At 39.0% G+C, this 15474-nt stretch overlaps 1 pseudogene; it reads right to left on the reverse strand.

Annotated features, from left to right (window-relative positions):
• Positions 1-6381: 6381 nt before the first annotated feature.
• Positions 6382-11149, reverse strand: LOC139141998 (tubulin alpha-1B chain-like; annotated as a pseudogene).
• Positions 11150-15474: the final 4325 nt, after the last annotated feature.

Below are 15474 nucleotides of genomic sequence, written 5' to 3' on the forward strand. Positions count from 1 at the left end.
TCATTACGATTCAGACTTCTGATCTGAATTAATGAACATTTTTATTGAAACAAGACCGACTAGAAGCGGCAAAACAGCGTCAATAAGCCAGAAGAGCAATTTTCCAGCACAGACCACGACATGTTGGGTAATTTAATGACACTCATTTTATACTACACAAGTGACAACTCACCGCATGAACACTTTGAAGTATCTTTATAAGCGAAATACAAAACGGTCGTTAAGGTTCCACTTAAAAAGACTAAATTCTACAACTTTATGCAAAAGTGCGAGACTAAAAAATGTCATTCCAGCGATATTTTTGCTTGTACCCGAGAGTTTGCTACAAGTACGGTCGTATCCTTGTCGACTGTAACCACCGAGGCGAATGTATGGGTGTATGCTCGTCATTGATGTTTGTTTCTCTAACAATGGAATGCAGTCATGACAAATTTCATGATATATGTTTCTGTTGATTTGACCGTCTCGTAATATATGAATTGAATGTACTCAAATAAAAGAGTGACACCTTTAGTAACAAAATGAAAAAAATAATTTTCCAAAATACAAGCCTCGACAGCCTTGATATTCGCCGGTGGTTTCGAGCTCATGGTAAAACTCTAATATCACAATGTAAACTATTAGATTTCACAGGTGTCTGACTTGAGAATTATCAGAACAATACCCTTGTATGCGTTAAAGGTCATATTAACCTTTGCTATTGGGTTGATGACGTCATTATGCCAAAGTCGACAACAATATCACATTGCTTGTTAATTCTTATTTTGAATATGAAAGGGTATTAATTACCATACGATCAATAAAGCCAAAAAGGGAATACGCAACTACCTCTTTGTGAAAGTTTGGAGCTAAATAAGGGACTGGTCAGTTTCTTCGGCCTGGGGGGGGGGGGGCCGGTGGATTATCTTTTGCCGACGTCAAAAAGTGGCTGACCCCCCCTATTCCAAATTTTGAAAACAGGGTGACCCCCCCTATTCCAAATTTCTAAAACAGGGTGACCCCCCCCCCCGGGCGCGACAAAGGTAAAACAAAAGATGGACATAAATTATATATATATATATATACATATATATATGTATAGATATATATATATAATATATTTTATATTTTACATATATTTATATTTTAAATAGTCATTCTATGTTTTAGTGAAATTGTTGACATGTCAGTAGTAAGATAGGAATTTCAAAGTGTCAATCTTAAAGTTTAAATACAGTACATTTTGAATGAGCTGTATTTTGAATGAGCTGTGAATGTATTTCACACTTTCTCTGCTTAACCAGATGTCCTGAACTGTTGTACAGAAATGGATGTCAATCATTAATATCAAAGAGGAAAAAGCAGTGAATCAAAAACTTTGATGGGTGTTAAGACTTGCCAACCATCCAATTAAATCTACTGAGGAGCCATAGAGAGCTTTTTTAGCCAAATCTGATGTGTACAGTGTCTGAGAGGACCTTTTCTTGTGTAACATTGAAACCATAAAAGCACATCTAATAATGACAAAAACTGCCTTTTTTAACTGTTATTTTGTTCATTAAAAAGCATCTTTCTACAGAAAACCTATGAAACAAAGGAAAATAATTGCATCTATGAGAAGGAAAGATATCTTGTCATTTTTCTATCTCTAAAATAAGTCACTGTATCAAATATATATTGTGAAATATTGTGCATGTTGCTTTCTCATACTGAATTCTCACAGACAGAACAGAAAAGTATCAGGAATTTGTCATCCTTTTCATATGAAATGCAGATTTCATAATGGTACACTTTCACTTAGCAAACATCAAGATATCTTTGAAAGTATGGCGCCCGAAGGGCGCGCCAAAAATATGAAACATCCTGATATCTCTGATATATATGCCTTGTATATTAAAGTCATGCACCTGAAGGGCATGCTGAAAGATGTATGATATATTAAAGTAATGAGCTTGAAGAGCACGCTGAAAAATATTGAACATACAGATATCTCTGATGTATGTATGCTTGATATGTTAAAGTTGGGCGTGCTGAAAAATATGACTGATTATTAAAGTTACGCGCCCGAAGGGCGCGCCGAAAAATACGACTGAATGATGAATTTTGTGGCTGACACTAGCATTTTAGGCAATGATGAGCCTGTGTCAAAATTCAAAAACACACTGACCCCCCCTATTGGGCATTTCAAAAACATGGGACCCCCCCTATCACCAAAGTCAAAAACAGGGTGACCCCCCCCCCATGAATCCACCGCCCCCCCCCAGGCTGAAGAAACTGACCAGTCCCTAAAGACAGCCTCAGAAATTAGCGCAAGCGTAGACAAGAAATAAACTATATGCCCGGAACAACAGCATCTCACTATCTCTGCAACATTATCTGTGTCAGTCGGTCTGTGAAGTTCAACTTGAATATTGTCGAGAGCTGTGGTCGGAACGTGCTATAACGATACGGACACTTAATTCTTTTGACGTTTTACACAACGATCGCGTTACTGAGATGCAAATGTATGTCCCGTGTACGTACATGCACGTTTAGTTTCTAGGAGTTCTAAAGTTGTACTGTTCATTCTTAAAAACTATTATGAGAGGAAAGTTTAATCGTGTCTTATTAAAAACTTTCAGGCATTATTTCTACAACTTAATAACGTTTTACGGTTTCTATAATGTTCGAGGTCACCCTTCGAGCTTGTTTGACCTTATTTACCTGACCTTGGCGACTTTGTTGATATTTGTCGAACGTATTGATATTTGTTGTTGGTGCTTTCTGCTACGTATACTACGTCGACTACAGAAATAGGGAATTTGCGTAGTGAAAACTGACTGCACTGTCGATCATGAGAAGCCGACCTACAAAACAATAGAGCAGTGCGGTTATACTGAACTATAGAGTAGCAGCACAAGCGAGCCTCGAGAACCAAGCGCAGAGTTAGGCAGCCTTCAGTAATTACAGAGGGTGGACCGGGGAATTCCGTGAGCACCTGTACTGAAAAATGTGACCCTCCCCTATCCTCTTGTCTAAAATGTGACCTCCCCTTTATCCGATATTCTAAAACATGTTCCTCCCTCAATCACTGCAGTATTCTCCCCAGGAATAATGAATCAGTATCAGCTGGTTGTGATGACTGGGGTGGTTACATAACAATCGGTTTAATTGTTATGAAAGTTAGCGACAGAAAGTACAGGGGGAATTGGTGTTTTGAGAAGGAGGGTCGCATTTTATCACGCAAGCATTTTTGAAGGGTCATACATTTGCAGGAGGGTCACCATAGTATGCACAACTAAAAGGAACAAAATGTGGCTGATATAGTGCTTCACCCAAAATATGAAATCATAATACTTGGGAATCTTTCAGCGTAGGGTGTGTCCACGAGCGACGGAACTTTAAGTCTACCCCTGCCCGTGATAATTATGTCTCTAGCCCTATTTCTGTGTTTTTCATATCCGTTCATCTATTTTAAAGCAGTGATTAGTATGACTTCAAAAATGTCCATATGACGTCATATCATAAAGTAGGATAATTTTTATATAGACACTAGACCATTGTTAAGTCTGTCCTCTACCCTAATTTTGTATAGTAATGTTGTGAATACAAAAGCATCTCATTATGCGGTGGTCAGATTTTAGTTTAATCCCTTATCTTACTGCACATTTAGGACCAGGGCATGTTTGATGTCAGGCGCATACTTTTTTAAACTCTCAATTATATTGCACTGTCAAATTTTCAAATGGTAACAGCAGATTAAAAGTGACATAAAAAGACAATCACATGACGTAATACTTCTTAAAAAGACGTGTGTTCAGTTTCCGCTTAAAATTTTTACTGTCTAATGTCAATTGATAACTCATTCCATAACTGTGGGGAGCTATAAGTGAAAGCAAGATGACCGAAAGACTTCGTATTTGCTGGTGAGTCGATCTGAGAAGTCGCCGATTTCTAGAACGAAGATTTCGATTTGGTTCATATGGTGTTACGCTTGATCATATTATTGTGGAATTGCCGCTTTATAAATAAATAAATAAATAAATAAATAAATAAATAAATAAATAAATAGATGATGATGATGATAGATAGATAGATAGATAGATAGATAGATAGATAGATAGATAGATAGATAGATAGATAGATATAGATAGATAGATAAATAAATAGATAGATAGATAGATAATGCAATCCAGTACTTCCGGATCATGGTAAACAGTAGCGCAGAGAAGAAACAGTAAAGCGATGAAAATAGTATTGTGAAATTTGAAACAGCATAGTTGAGAAGAATCAGTCGTGCGGAGAACATATCGTCGCAGAGAAATTTCAAAAAGTAGCGCTTAATTTAGAGTAGAAATAGAGTGGCAGTAGTATAACAATAAGCGAAGTACCAATACCTGTAAAAAGGTCGTCAAGGCAACGACATAACATAGTAAATACTTATGAAATAAATATAAATTTACAACAGTGCTGGAGTACGATTAAGAATGTGGCTGAAATATATAAATGACATTTTCGCTGACCAAAGCCATGGCTGTTCACCAACCTTTATCACTTTTTAATGTCTTGAAAATAACTGTCGAATGTTTGTTAAGTTATCATGTAAAACTATCTTAGTCGTTTTACCGTAAGATGAACTTATGGAGGATAAAATTTACTTCATTCTGGTCCCTAGAGTTTATGATTATTTTGGAAACCAACACAAATCGCGTTTCTCTAGTACAGCTATCGGGCACTTTTGATTTTTATCCCGCATGATTTCTACTATCAGTAATCTGCCTTTGTATGAGTGGCTTGTTAGTGCAGGTATGAAAAAGAAACTCTATTTATCAAATATGTAGTAAACATTCGAAGCATTTTTAAAGGTATTATTTGAAAATTTAATTTCGATCTTTGATATTCGAATTAAAATACAAAGTTTGTCCTCTGAGTAACATGGATCATCTTGATGTGTAACGCTTCACGACTTTTACTACCATGCAACGGTTTTGTTATATATGGTAGGTGTTCTGTATCGGCTGTGCATTCGTCCCGAACAAGTTGACATTGTAATGAACTACTTAACTTTGTACCATCTATTTGTTTATTGCGTCACATGTCCGCAGTGTTACCAACCAGTCTACAAATTCCACCCTCTCCTTCAATGGGGGATCTGTTCCCTGCACTTGAACCGTTTTTGTTCGGAATTTAGACAAGTAGGAACGCGTATAAACTCTTCCAGCCGACGTGAAAGCAATCTATGAGAGGTGTACAATTTACGGGAAAACAGGACATCTAGTTAAAGACAGGGCTTGGTCTGACAAACACTAGATACGGCCATATCAACATGTAGTGCAGTTACAATATACATATAGAGTCGAGGGTATCTTTCTATGTACTAATAGACAATGGGACGGATGAGGGCGCGGTATCTCTATGAGGTTCGTGCGATGACTTACAAACCTGCAATAGTTATTTTAAGGGTTCCATGATGCAGTGTGTGCTAGGGTACAAAAAGCGTACATTAGTTATAGAACTTTTTGGCGTAGGGTATAGTAGGAATATGTTAAATTATAAAACACTATGGCAGGTTACACCCTGACCTACATTTTTTATTGCCGATGGATACAAAATACATTAGGCATTTTTAGGCATTGCAAATTTGTGTCATTCTTGTATAACAAACGTTTGTACGACACAACATCAGTATGTTATTGTTCTTTTGCGTGTGTATACGATGTCTGATATGGTCACAGCGATGCATTGTTGGATAACCAAGAAAAGGTCTATACACATTCGAATTAGTAGAACACTGTACGCTGGCAAAAGCACACTTCGGTTACTTAAAGGACCAGTAATGATAATTTTTGATAATTTTTTCACCACTTTTATTTTTGTGAACGATTATTCCTTGTTCTACTTCCCAAGGCATGTTTATATACACAGTATTCAGCTTGTCAACTCAGCCCCTATGGTTGTAAAGTGCATTGTTATTGTTGAAAACTGACTTCTGGTCCGGACTAGAATTCAAATGTAAACAATAACCATGCATTTTACACATATAGACACTAAGTTGACAAACTAAATAGTGGGTGTATCAACATTCTGTGGGGAATATAATAAGGAGTTGCGATTGATAAACAGAATAAAAATAATAAAAACTCATCAAAAGTTAGCAATACTGGCAATTTAAGGTGGAGCTGCATGTTGCCAACACAGTTTTTTTTTCAAAGCAATATGTCTCATCAAAGATGACAAGGAAACACCCTCATAGTATATATTTTCAAAAAGCAGAGACTCTAAGGTTAAGTATGGTAGCATTAGTTTACTCGATGAAGTGGGTGTGTATTTGGGGAGTCCCCAATTTTGTTATTAACGATAAAAATTAATTTAAGTAAAAAACTTGAAGCTATTTTCTGAAATGTAATATTTCATTTGAAAAAATATGCAGAAAAACAAGCTTTTATTTTGCATTATCTATCCTCATTCTAAAATGGCACTGGTTGAAAGACTGACACTAAAATAAAGTGTTTAAAATCATGATTAGCGAAATTAAAAGGCTTCTTATTCAAAATGTAGGATCTTTATCGCCAAACAAAATAGTCGATTTTTATATAGTATTTTCAAAACATAAGGTGAAAATTTCAGAAAAATTGACCCAGCTAGAGTGGAGTTAAATTTTTTTGAAATCTTGAAATTGGCAGAAAAAAGAAGCCGGGAAATCAGGTGATTTGCATGCATTTGCATAAATTAACAATTATTTGTCACTCAACTTACGAGTGCTTGACAAGCTTAAAGGTGAACCCAACCAATATTTTAATCTTGGGTTAAAAAGTTAATTAAAATTGCATGAATATTTGTCAAAACGTGATTTTTGAGCAAAATACGCTGTGTTGGGTGCTACTCCCAGGCGTTTGTAGTTCGAGTGTGTGTCTGACCGACGGCGCCCTCTAGCACCCTCTCTCTCTCTCTCTCTCTCTCTCTCTCTCTCTTCTCTCTCTCTCTCTCTCTCTCTCTCTCTCTGAAAAATGATGGAAACTTTATGCTGTTTTACCTAAGAAGACTGGAAATTAAAATTTGACCGAGGCCAAAAATGTCCAGTGGTCCGTACATCTGACCACCACTTCCTCCGACAGGTAACCTGGCAAAACTGTTTGCATCTCCTGAACGACTAGCACTTGATCTATGCCTAGACTATCATCTTAAAGTGGATGGGGATTTTGAAGTAGAATTCTTTTCTGCATGTCTATAATGTAAATGCGGATATATAGATACTTAATCGTTGCGTTGCAGTACTGTTTCAATTGAAGTTTGCTCTCACGAAGATTATTTTAATATTCCTCGCCCTCTTCTTCGCCTTCACCCTCGACGGAGTCGACACCTACTTCTTCGTAGTCCTTCTCCAGAGCTGCCAAATCTTCACGGGCCTCGGAGAATTCACCTTCCTCCATACCCTCACCCACGTACCAGTGGACGAAAGCACGCTTGGCGTACATCAAGTCAAACTTGTGGTCAAGACGAGCCCAAGCCTCGGCGATGGCTGTGGTGTTGCTCAACATGCAGACGGCACGCTGTACCTTGGCCAAGTCACCACCTGGTACAACGGTTGGTGGTTGGTAGTTGATACCCACTTTGAAACCGGTTGGACACCAGTCGACGAACTGGATGGTACGTTTGGTCTTGATGGTGGCGATAGATGCATTCACGTCTTTTGGTACAACATCACCACGGTACAACATACAGCAGGCCATGTACTTGCCGTGACGTGGGTCGCATTTTACCAACTGGTTGGCTGGTTCGAAGCAGCATTGGTGATTTCGGCAACGGTGAGTTGTTCATGGTAGGCCTTCTCAGCAGAGATGACTGGTGCATAGGTAGCCAGGGGGAAATGGATACGTGGGTAGGGCACCAAGTTGGTCTGGAACTCTGTCAAGTCGACGTTGAGGGCACCATCGAAACGCAGAGATGCGGTGATGGAGGAGACGATCTGACTAATCAGACGGTTCAAGTTGGTGTAGGTTGGACGCTCGATGTCAAGATTACGACGACAGATATCGTAGATGGCTTCGTTGTCAACCATGAAAGCACAGTCAGAGTGCTCCAAGGTGGTATGTGTGGTCAAGATGGAGTTGTAGGGTTCAACTACTGCAGTGGAGATCTGTGGAGCTGGGTAGACGGCAAACTCCAGCTTGGATTTCTTACCATAGTCAACAGACAGACGTTCCATCAACAGGGAAGCAAATCCAGAACCGGTACCACCACCGAAGCTATGGAAAATTAGGAAACCTTGGAGGCCGGTACATTGGTCAGCCTGAAATTGACAAAGAAGAGCTGTTCATAAGAGTTTTGAAAAGTTGAGAATTTGTATGTTCGGAAACCCTGGGTAGGTTTAACTTGGACATTGAGTCACTCACGGTAAGAACTTCCTGACAACTTTAATCTCGACATTGTTACCTGGATATCAAAATCTTTGTGTACTGGTGATGAAATGTCAAGCGAAGTACGGATACTGTAAGACTGGCTTCATTCCGTTGTCGGAAACCTCAGTTGAATCTTTTATTTTATACATGGAGAAAGGCAATCCCGTTTAAAGTAAGCACTGGAGGCTTTTAAACATTTGAAGTTGCCGACTAGGTATTTAGGAATATCTGCATTGTACTTAATTCAAGCACCTCAGTTTCTATGGGTACCGTGTTTAACCTGCTGCTATGCTATGCTTTCTTATCAGCGTTAGTAATTAATATATATATACAAAGTGCTCAATACAAAAGTAGAGCGAAGGTCCTAGCCAAAGCCAAGCTATATGACAGTACTAACAAGCGGTGCAACCTTTGTTTAACAGAAAAAAATATATTATTATCATCCGCCATCCAGAATGTTCCACACTCAATAAACATGCCGTCACAGAAGCAAGACATTGTTATGCAATAACTAGTAACTCCCGGTATATCCATCGAAGTAAATCAGTCATCTCCGTAAACATGAATATTCATAGCTGCAGCAATATATTGTTATGCAACAACTGTCAATCTCAACCAAAATTCCACCACCTGTGTAACCAGCGATGTTTAGCCCATGTAGATTCACTCCAGTCTAGTCTCCTGATGAGTGAGTCTCGCGACTCACGAAACAACGTTGTAGAGATGAAATTGTAAAATCAATTCTCCAGCATCCCTTTTATATATATATATATATATATATATAATATATATAAAATATATATATATATATATATATAAATAATATATATATAATATATATATATATATATATATATATATATATATATATATATATATATATATATATACATATACATATATATGTATGTTTTCTCACTGCTCCTCGATGCAAAAAGCAGAGCGTTATATACAATAAAAATTACCAGAACGAAGTACACTAACTACACTAACGCATATTTATATACACACACACACACCTACACACACACACACACACACACACACACACACATATATATATATATATATAATATATATATATATATATATATATATATGTATGTATGTATGTATGTATGTATGTATGTATGTATGTATGTATGTATGTATGTATGTATTGCTCAATGAATACACCAAGCAGGTTTCAAATTAACTCACCAGTTTTCGTATTCTGTCCAGGACCAGGTCGATGATTTCCTTACCAATGGTGTAGTGACCACGGGCATAGTTGTTGGCGGCGTCTTCCTTGCCGGTGATCAGCTGCTCAGGGTGGAAGAGCTGACGGTATGTGCCGGTACGCACCTCGTCTGAAAATGACAGAAGGGGCACAGAGCCATGTCATGTATTGAAGAGCGTATCACATTTTCAGGCATATTTAAAAACGCTTAATCTGCCAGGTTGTGTTGAATAATCGGTTGTTTTGCTAGTACGATAGACAAACCGACGCATCACCCCTTTACATGAGTAGGAGAAATTGTCTTCTTAAGGAATGTTGACAACAGTATGTTTCACAAAGAATTTCATAATCTCGCAACTTTGACTAAAGCCGTAAGTTTAAAAGCAATTTTGTGTTCAAAATCTCACAAGAAGTCTGAGATGTTTGACTGTGTGTTTTTATCGAAGAAATTTAATTTCAAAATTTGACAAAGAGAATTTGCAATCTCATTTGTATTCGTCTTTTGTAGGTTTTTTACTTGACCTATTACGAGTTTTGGTATCTTGGGTAAACGTTTTATGATGGCAGTGGGATTAGCCACGAATAATGGAGACACTGCATTTTTAAAGGGGTATGCTGGACTGACTTCGACCTAAAAATGAAAACATGTCCGAGGATACATTCTCCTTCCAGGCTGAATGGTTTGTTCCTGTGGCCCGGTTTTTGCAGCGTAATCTGGGCTCTCCGTTTATGAGTTTCATTATCACATGTTTTATTACCGATTACTGTTGGCTCCAAGTCGACGAAGACGGCACGGGGGACGTGCTTGCCAGCACCGGTCTCGCTGAAGAAGGTGTTGAAGGAGTCGTCACCGCCACCGATGGTCTTGTCACTTGGCATCTGACCATCAGGCTGGATACCGTGCTCCAGACAGTACAACTCCCAGCAGGCATTACCGATCTGGACACCGGCTTGGCCAACATGGATAGAAATGACTTCACGCTGTAGGAGATAAAAGTTGCAATGTCTCAATGAGATACGTCTACAGCAATCAGATGTAGGTATGGCAACGTTCCCACATGTACTTGTTCGCTGATATCGCCAACAGCGAAGAACAGGCAAAGGTGGGAAACGTCGCCATCCCGACATCTGATTTTAATCAGATTTCATAAACAGGGAAAAAGCGAAGAATATGATAAACCCATGCATGTGCTGATGACTATCATTGGCTTTGAAGCCGTTGGTTCGAGAGTACTTTCCCAGTACGAAAGATTGATTGACTGAAATAAATGCCCTTCTTGATCTAACATAGCTGCAGTGTCTAACGCTGCTCTATGGCCATGGCGAAAGTGAACGAGCATTTGCCCTACTGGACTGAACAGTCAGGAAAACAGGTCAAAACTAAAATGGACATAATAATAATATTACTACTTTACCATGATTACGGTTTCTGTCTCTTCTTCAAAACTAGGTTGACGACTTTCTAGAGACCGGAGTTCTTACGCTGACCAATCGACGTCGGTTCGGTAAGAGAGAAGTGTAGCTGGGCTCCTGATATCCCCTGGCTATATATTTGTTATCAGTGGTTTCAGTTGTCATGCCAATATCTCGCCTGCCTTTGGTCAGATTGGCTGACACAGTCACGTGACGATGTTGCCATGCCAACGGACAACAAGCATGCTGTCTCGATTGCCAACTTCAGATGTTTTCAATTTAAAAAAGACATATTCTTATACATGCCCCATCCCATACAATAAAAACTAATTGTACGATATTTAAGAAAACCTCATTCAAGTAACGATGTTTACAGTACGTGTCAACCACGTGTAGTGTGCCTTATTCGAGCGGGAAATCTTAACCTCTTGTAAATTTCTTTTAAATTTCTTGCTATTATATTGTGCGACTCGTATCGTCCCCTCACCCTGGGCGTGCAGGTTACTCTGAACAGGGTCTGGAGATTTCTCTTCTGTTCTGTATTCACAGACTGAAAAGTCGAGATTAAGTCGTCGCGGGTTTTCATTTGTTCGCTATTCTCATTGTCTGGCACCGTCCGAGTCACGCACAACTTTTTGTTGAGGTGGGAGTGTGGCCTACTTGATTGGATTCACCATAAGAATCGAAGAATGCAGCTTACTTGTGCTTGTGGACAATGTGTGAAGCTTGTAAAGTAAAGGGCATGTCATTACAAATGTCTGGGTATCGAACATAGCGATCAGAATGCGGACCAAGCCCGCCCAATTATCTTCTGGTTTTTATTAAAAATTTCACGCTCCATTTTGATTGAACATGGGAGGCTAGAGGTCAATAGACTGTCATTACAAAAAAATCCAGCGTTGAAGGCCTGCGTTTATTTCAACTCGGTATGGGATATTTGCTATAATCGTTCGCTTGTAGCGGACGATTTGATTGAAATGGCGGCAAAATCCGCGCCATCAAATCCCGCTTGTTCCTATCATTAATGTATTTGTAAAGGATTTACTTACAGCCAAACCATGGCTATATGGCTGCCACCGCCACCACCATAATACAAATCTTATCACCTCTTTTCTGAACAATTTTACATGTAATAGTCTTTTTCAAACCCCAAATAAAATACAAAGAAAGAATTCGTCTTCTGCTACACGGATAACACGTACACCTATTTGCTCAGTCGCTGGGCTGGTTGCCAAACCTTCGATGGAAAAGCCACGATATTACCGATCTTCTCGTATCGGCTTAGACGTAAACATGCTGTGAAAAATGCGTAACGTAGGACTTCGATGAAATTAAAATCGGTAGAGCCGGCGTTTTTATGGTAAGGATAGACGCCCCGCTATTTCTTATCCAAATTCATTTATCTAATCGTCTCAAAACGGACGAACTACGAGCAGACCTACGAGCTCGTACGAGCGAAGTACGAGTGACGTAATGTGCCGTACTTTCAAAGTACGAGTGACGTAATGCAGGTCCCAAAATCGACAAAGTGAGCGTCAAGCTGAGCGTGGAAAACAAAAACAGCGTCGAACTGAGCGTTGAAAAAAAAAGACAAAATAGGATTCGAAATGAACGTAGAAACATGCCAAACAGAATGTCAAAGTGGGGTTCTGAGTACGGGTGCTAAAATATAGCAAATATGCGAAATAAACACGTAATGACTTGACTGATTTCAGCTTGAATATAGCAAGTACGGGAACGAGTTCAAAACGTCTTTCACGTGGGTAGGCCCTACTACTGACTTTGCAGCACTATATTTATAACACTGTTGACAAAATCTCAACAACAATAAATTGTGGGTTCATCGTAATTGGTATTGCATGCATTAGTGAATTTTCAAAAATGACATTCATAATTGCATATATTTTTCAACTTGGGTAGCAAGAAAACCGACGACTCTGAGTGACTGGCATTGGGCGTTCGTTCGTGTGCAAACATCGCGTGCAAGTTACAGACGATGGGCGGTACGTTGGGAGTAGGGAATATTAGCGATAAACAAAACGGCCAGTTTAGCCTACCCGGGATATTATAATGCATACGTCATCCACCCTCTGATGTGATTTTCCTCTAATTAACGCCAAATAAATAAATATATTTGTAAAAATACATTATTACGTCGACGCCGACTTCATTGACGTCGACAAATCGACGTCAGCATTTATACTACGACTGATACCTGGAACTTATCTACCGAACTGAGTGTAGCTAGGTAAGTTTGGAATGTGATGAGTTGGTTTTGAGTGATGTTTTTTTGTTGTTCAGGAGCGCGAACGAACGAATTGAATATAGAAGTATCGAGCATCGATATCTTGTATGGCTTCTGCAAGTTCCGCGATGACAAACAGGAATATTGACCCCACAGTGACCTGACTATACCATTATTCAATAGGCGGGGCCGTATTCTCAACAATACACACCAATAATAGTGTGGTTCCGATCACGGTGGAGGGACTGTGTTCCGATAATGTGCTTTTTCAAAACTTGAAGTTGAATGCGAGGTCAGAAAAATGTCAGTCTTTAAAATCATTGTTGAGTAGAGGTCATTTTCAAATAGACTGTACAACATGAGGTACACACGGGTGCCACAAAAACACCCGCCAACTCATAAAACCCTTCATATTATTTATTCATTGTACACTGTGATTAACATAATGTGGTGATCAGATTATTTCGAGGTCATAAGCTGACTCGCGAGCCACGCAGGTTTTATGTCTGTGAAATCATTGCACTTTCGAATTCGAGAAAGTAAAAAAGATTTACAACGGCGGTAGGTTCAAGTGCATTACAACCAATCCAGGTCTCTCCCTTGATGTTCGGACATTGCAACCTCTTCTTTGGTTCTTCTTTAACAGCTTAATGTTACAAACGACGTCTGCAAAGAGTCTACCATCGTGGCGTATAATAAGTCAGAGAGTGTCGCGTCGTCTCCAGTCTTGACCCGTACGTACAGACTCGTCCGAAAGTCAAAGCCTAAAAGTATTCCTCCGCACTGCGCTGAACCCGCTCTCACGACCAAAAAAATAATCATACGAAGTTCACACCCGCTCCTACTTCCGAGTTTCGAATATACACAGAAAATGTGTCTAAGCGTTCGTTTGTCGTAAAATCCTTTCACATAAACAAAAATCTTTCATCCATGGAATACAACATAGTCCTAGGCGTATTCATAAAAAATTAGGTCAAAAGGCATGTGTAACTTATAGCTTGCATACGTCACTCGTAATATGAAAGTACGAGCCAGTACTTCTGCTCGTACAATGTCAGTTTCGAGACAATTACATACCTCCCAAATTTGTAAGAGGGCTATTTCATGTTTTTGACGCAACAATAGTAAAGGTAATATGCCTGGCCTTGGTGACCTTGGCGGATTTATTTCTTCTCTTGATCTGTCTGGGTGTAGAAAGTACACTTATCTTCAGACGCCATTAAATTTTACGAAGAACACTAAAATGTCAAAAAACCTATCAGACAGATAAGTGGGTTTACCTATCGTTCCCAGTTCCTTAGCGATGATTGTAAACTATACGTACTTACTTTTTGAAGTTTTGTGGTCAGCTATTGCACTGTGTACTTCGTTTACGATTCAGAATTGTGATGTAAATTAATGAAAATTTTTATTGAAACAAGACCGACAAGAAGCGGCAAAACAGCGTCAATGCGCCATGAGAGCAACTTTTCCAGCACAGACCACGTCATGTTGGACAAGTTGCATGTGTTCGTCGAAAAGACACTCGTCTCACACCATACAAGTGACAACTGACTGGGTGAACACGTTGAAGTGTCGATATACGCAAAATGCAAAACGGTCGTGAAAGGTTCCACTTAAAGAGACTAAATTCTACAACTATATGCAAAAGTGCGAGACCAAGGAAATGTCTTTTCAGCGATATTTTTGCTTGTACCCGAGAGTTTGCTACAAGTACGGTCGTATCCTTGTCGACTGTAACCACCAAGGCGAATGTATGGGTGTTTGCACGTCATTCATGTTTGTTTCTCTATGGAATGTGCAGTCAGGACAAATTTCATCAAATTTGTTTCTATTGATTTGACCGTCTCGTAATATCTGAACTGGATATTAACCAAATAAAATACCGACACCTTCAATAACAAAATGTAAAAAAGTTACTTTTCCAAAATACAAACCTTGACAGCCTTGATATTCGACAATATTTTCGAGGTCGTGATAAAACTCTAATATCGCAGTGTAAACTATTAGATTTCCCAAGTGTCTGAATTCTGAAATATTAGAACGACACCCTTATGCGCAAAAAGCAAAAACCTTTGTCACTGGGTTAATGACGTCATCTTGCCTAGGTCGACTTCAATACCACATATCTTGTTAATTCTGGTTTTGAATGTGAAAGTGCAATAATTACCATACGATTAAATTCAGTCAAAAGGGAATACGCAACTACATGTACCTCAAAGACATGTTTAGAGGTTTGC

Source organism: Ptychodera flava, chromosome 10 (assembly GCF_041260155.1).
Source record: "Ptychodera flava strain L36383 chromosome 10, AS_Pfla_20210202, whole genome shotgun sequence".
NCBI lineage: Eukaryota > Metazoa > Hemichordata > Enteropneusta > Ptychoderidae > Ptychodera > Ptychodera flava.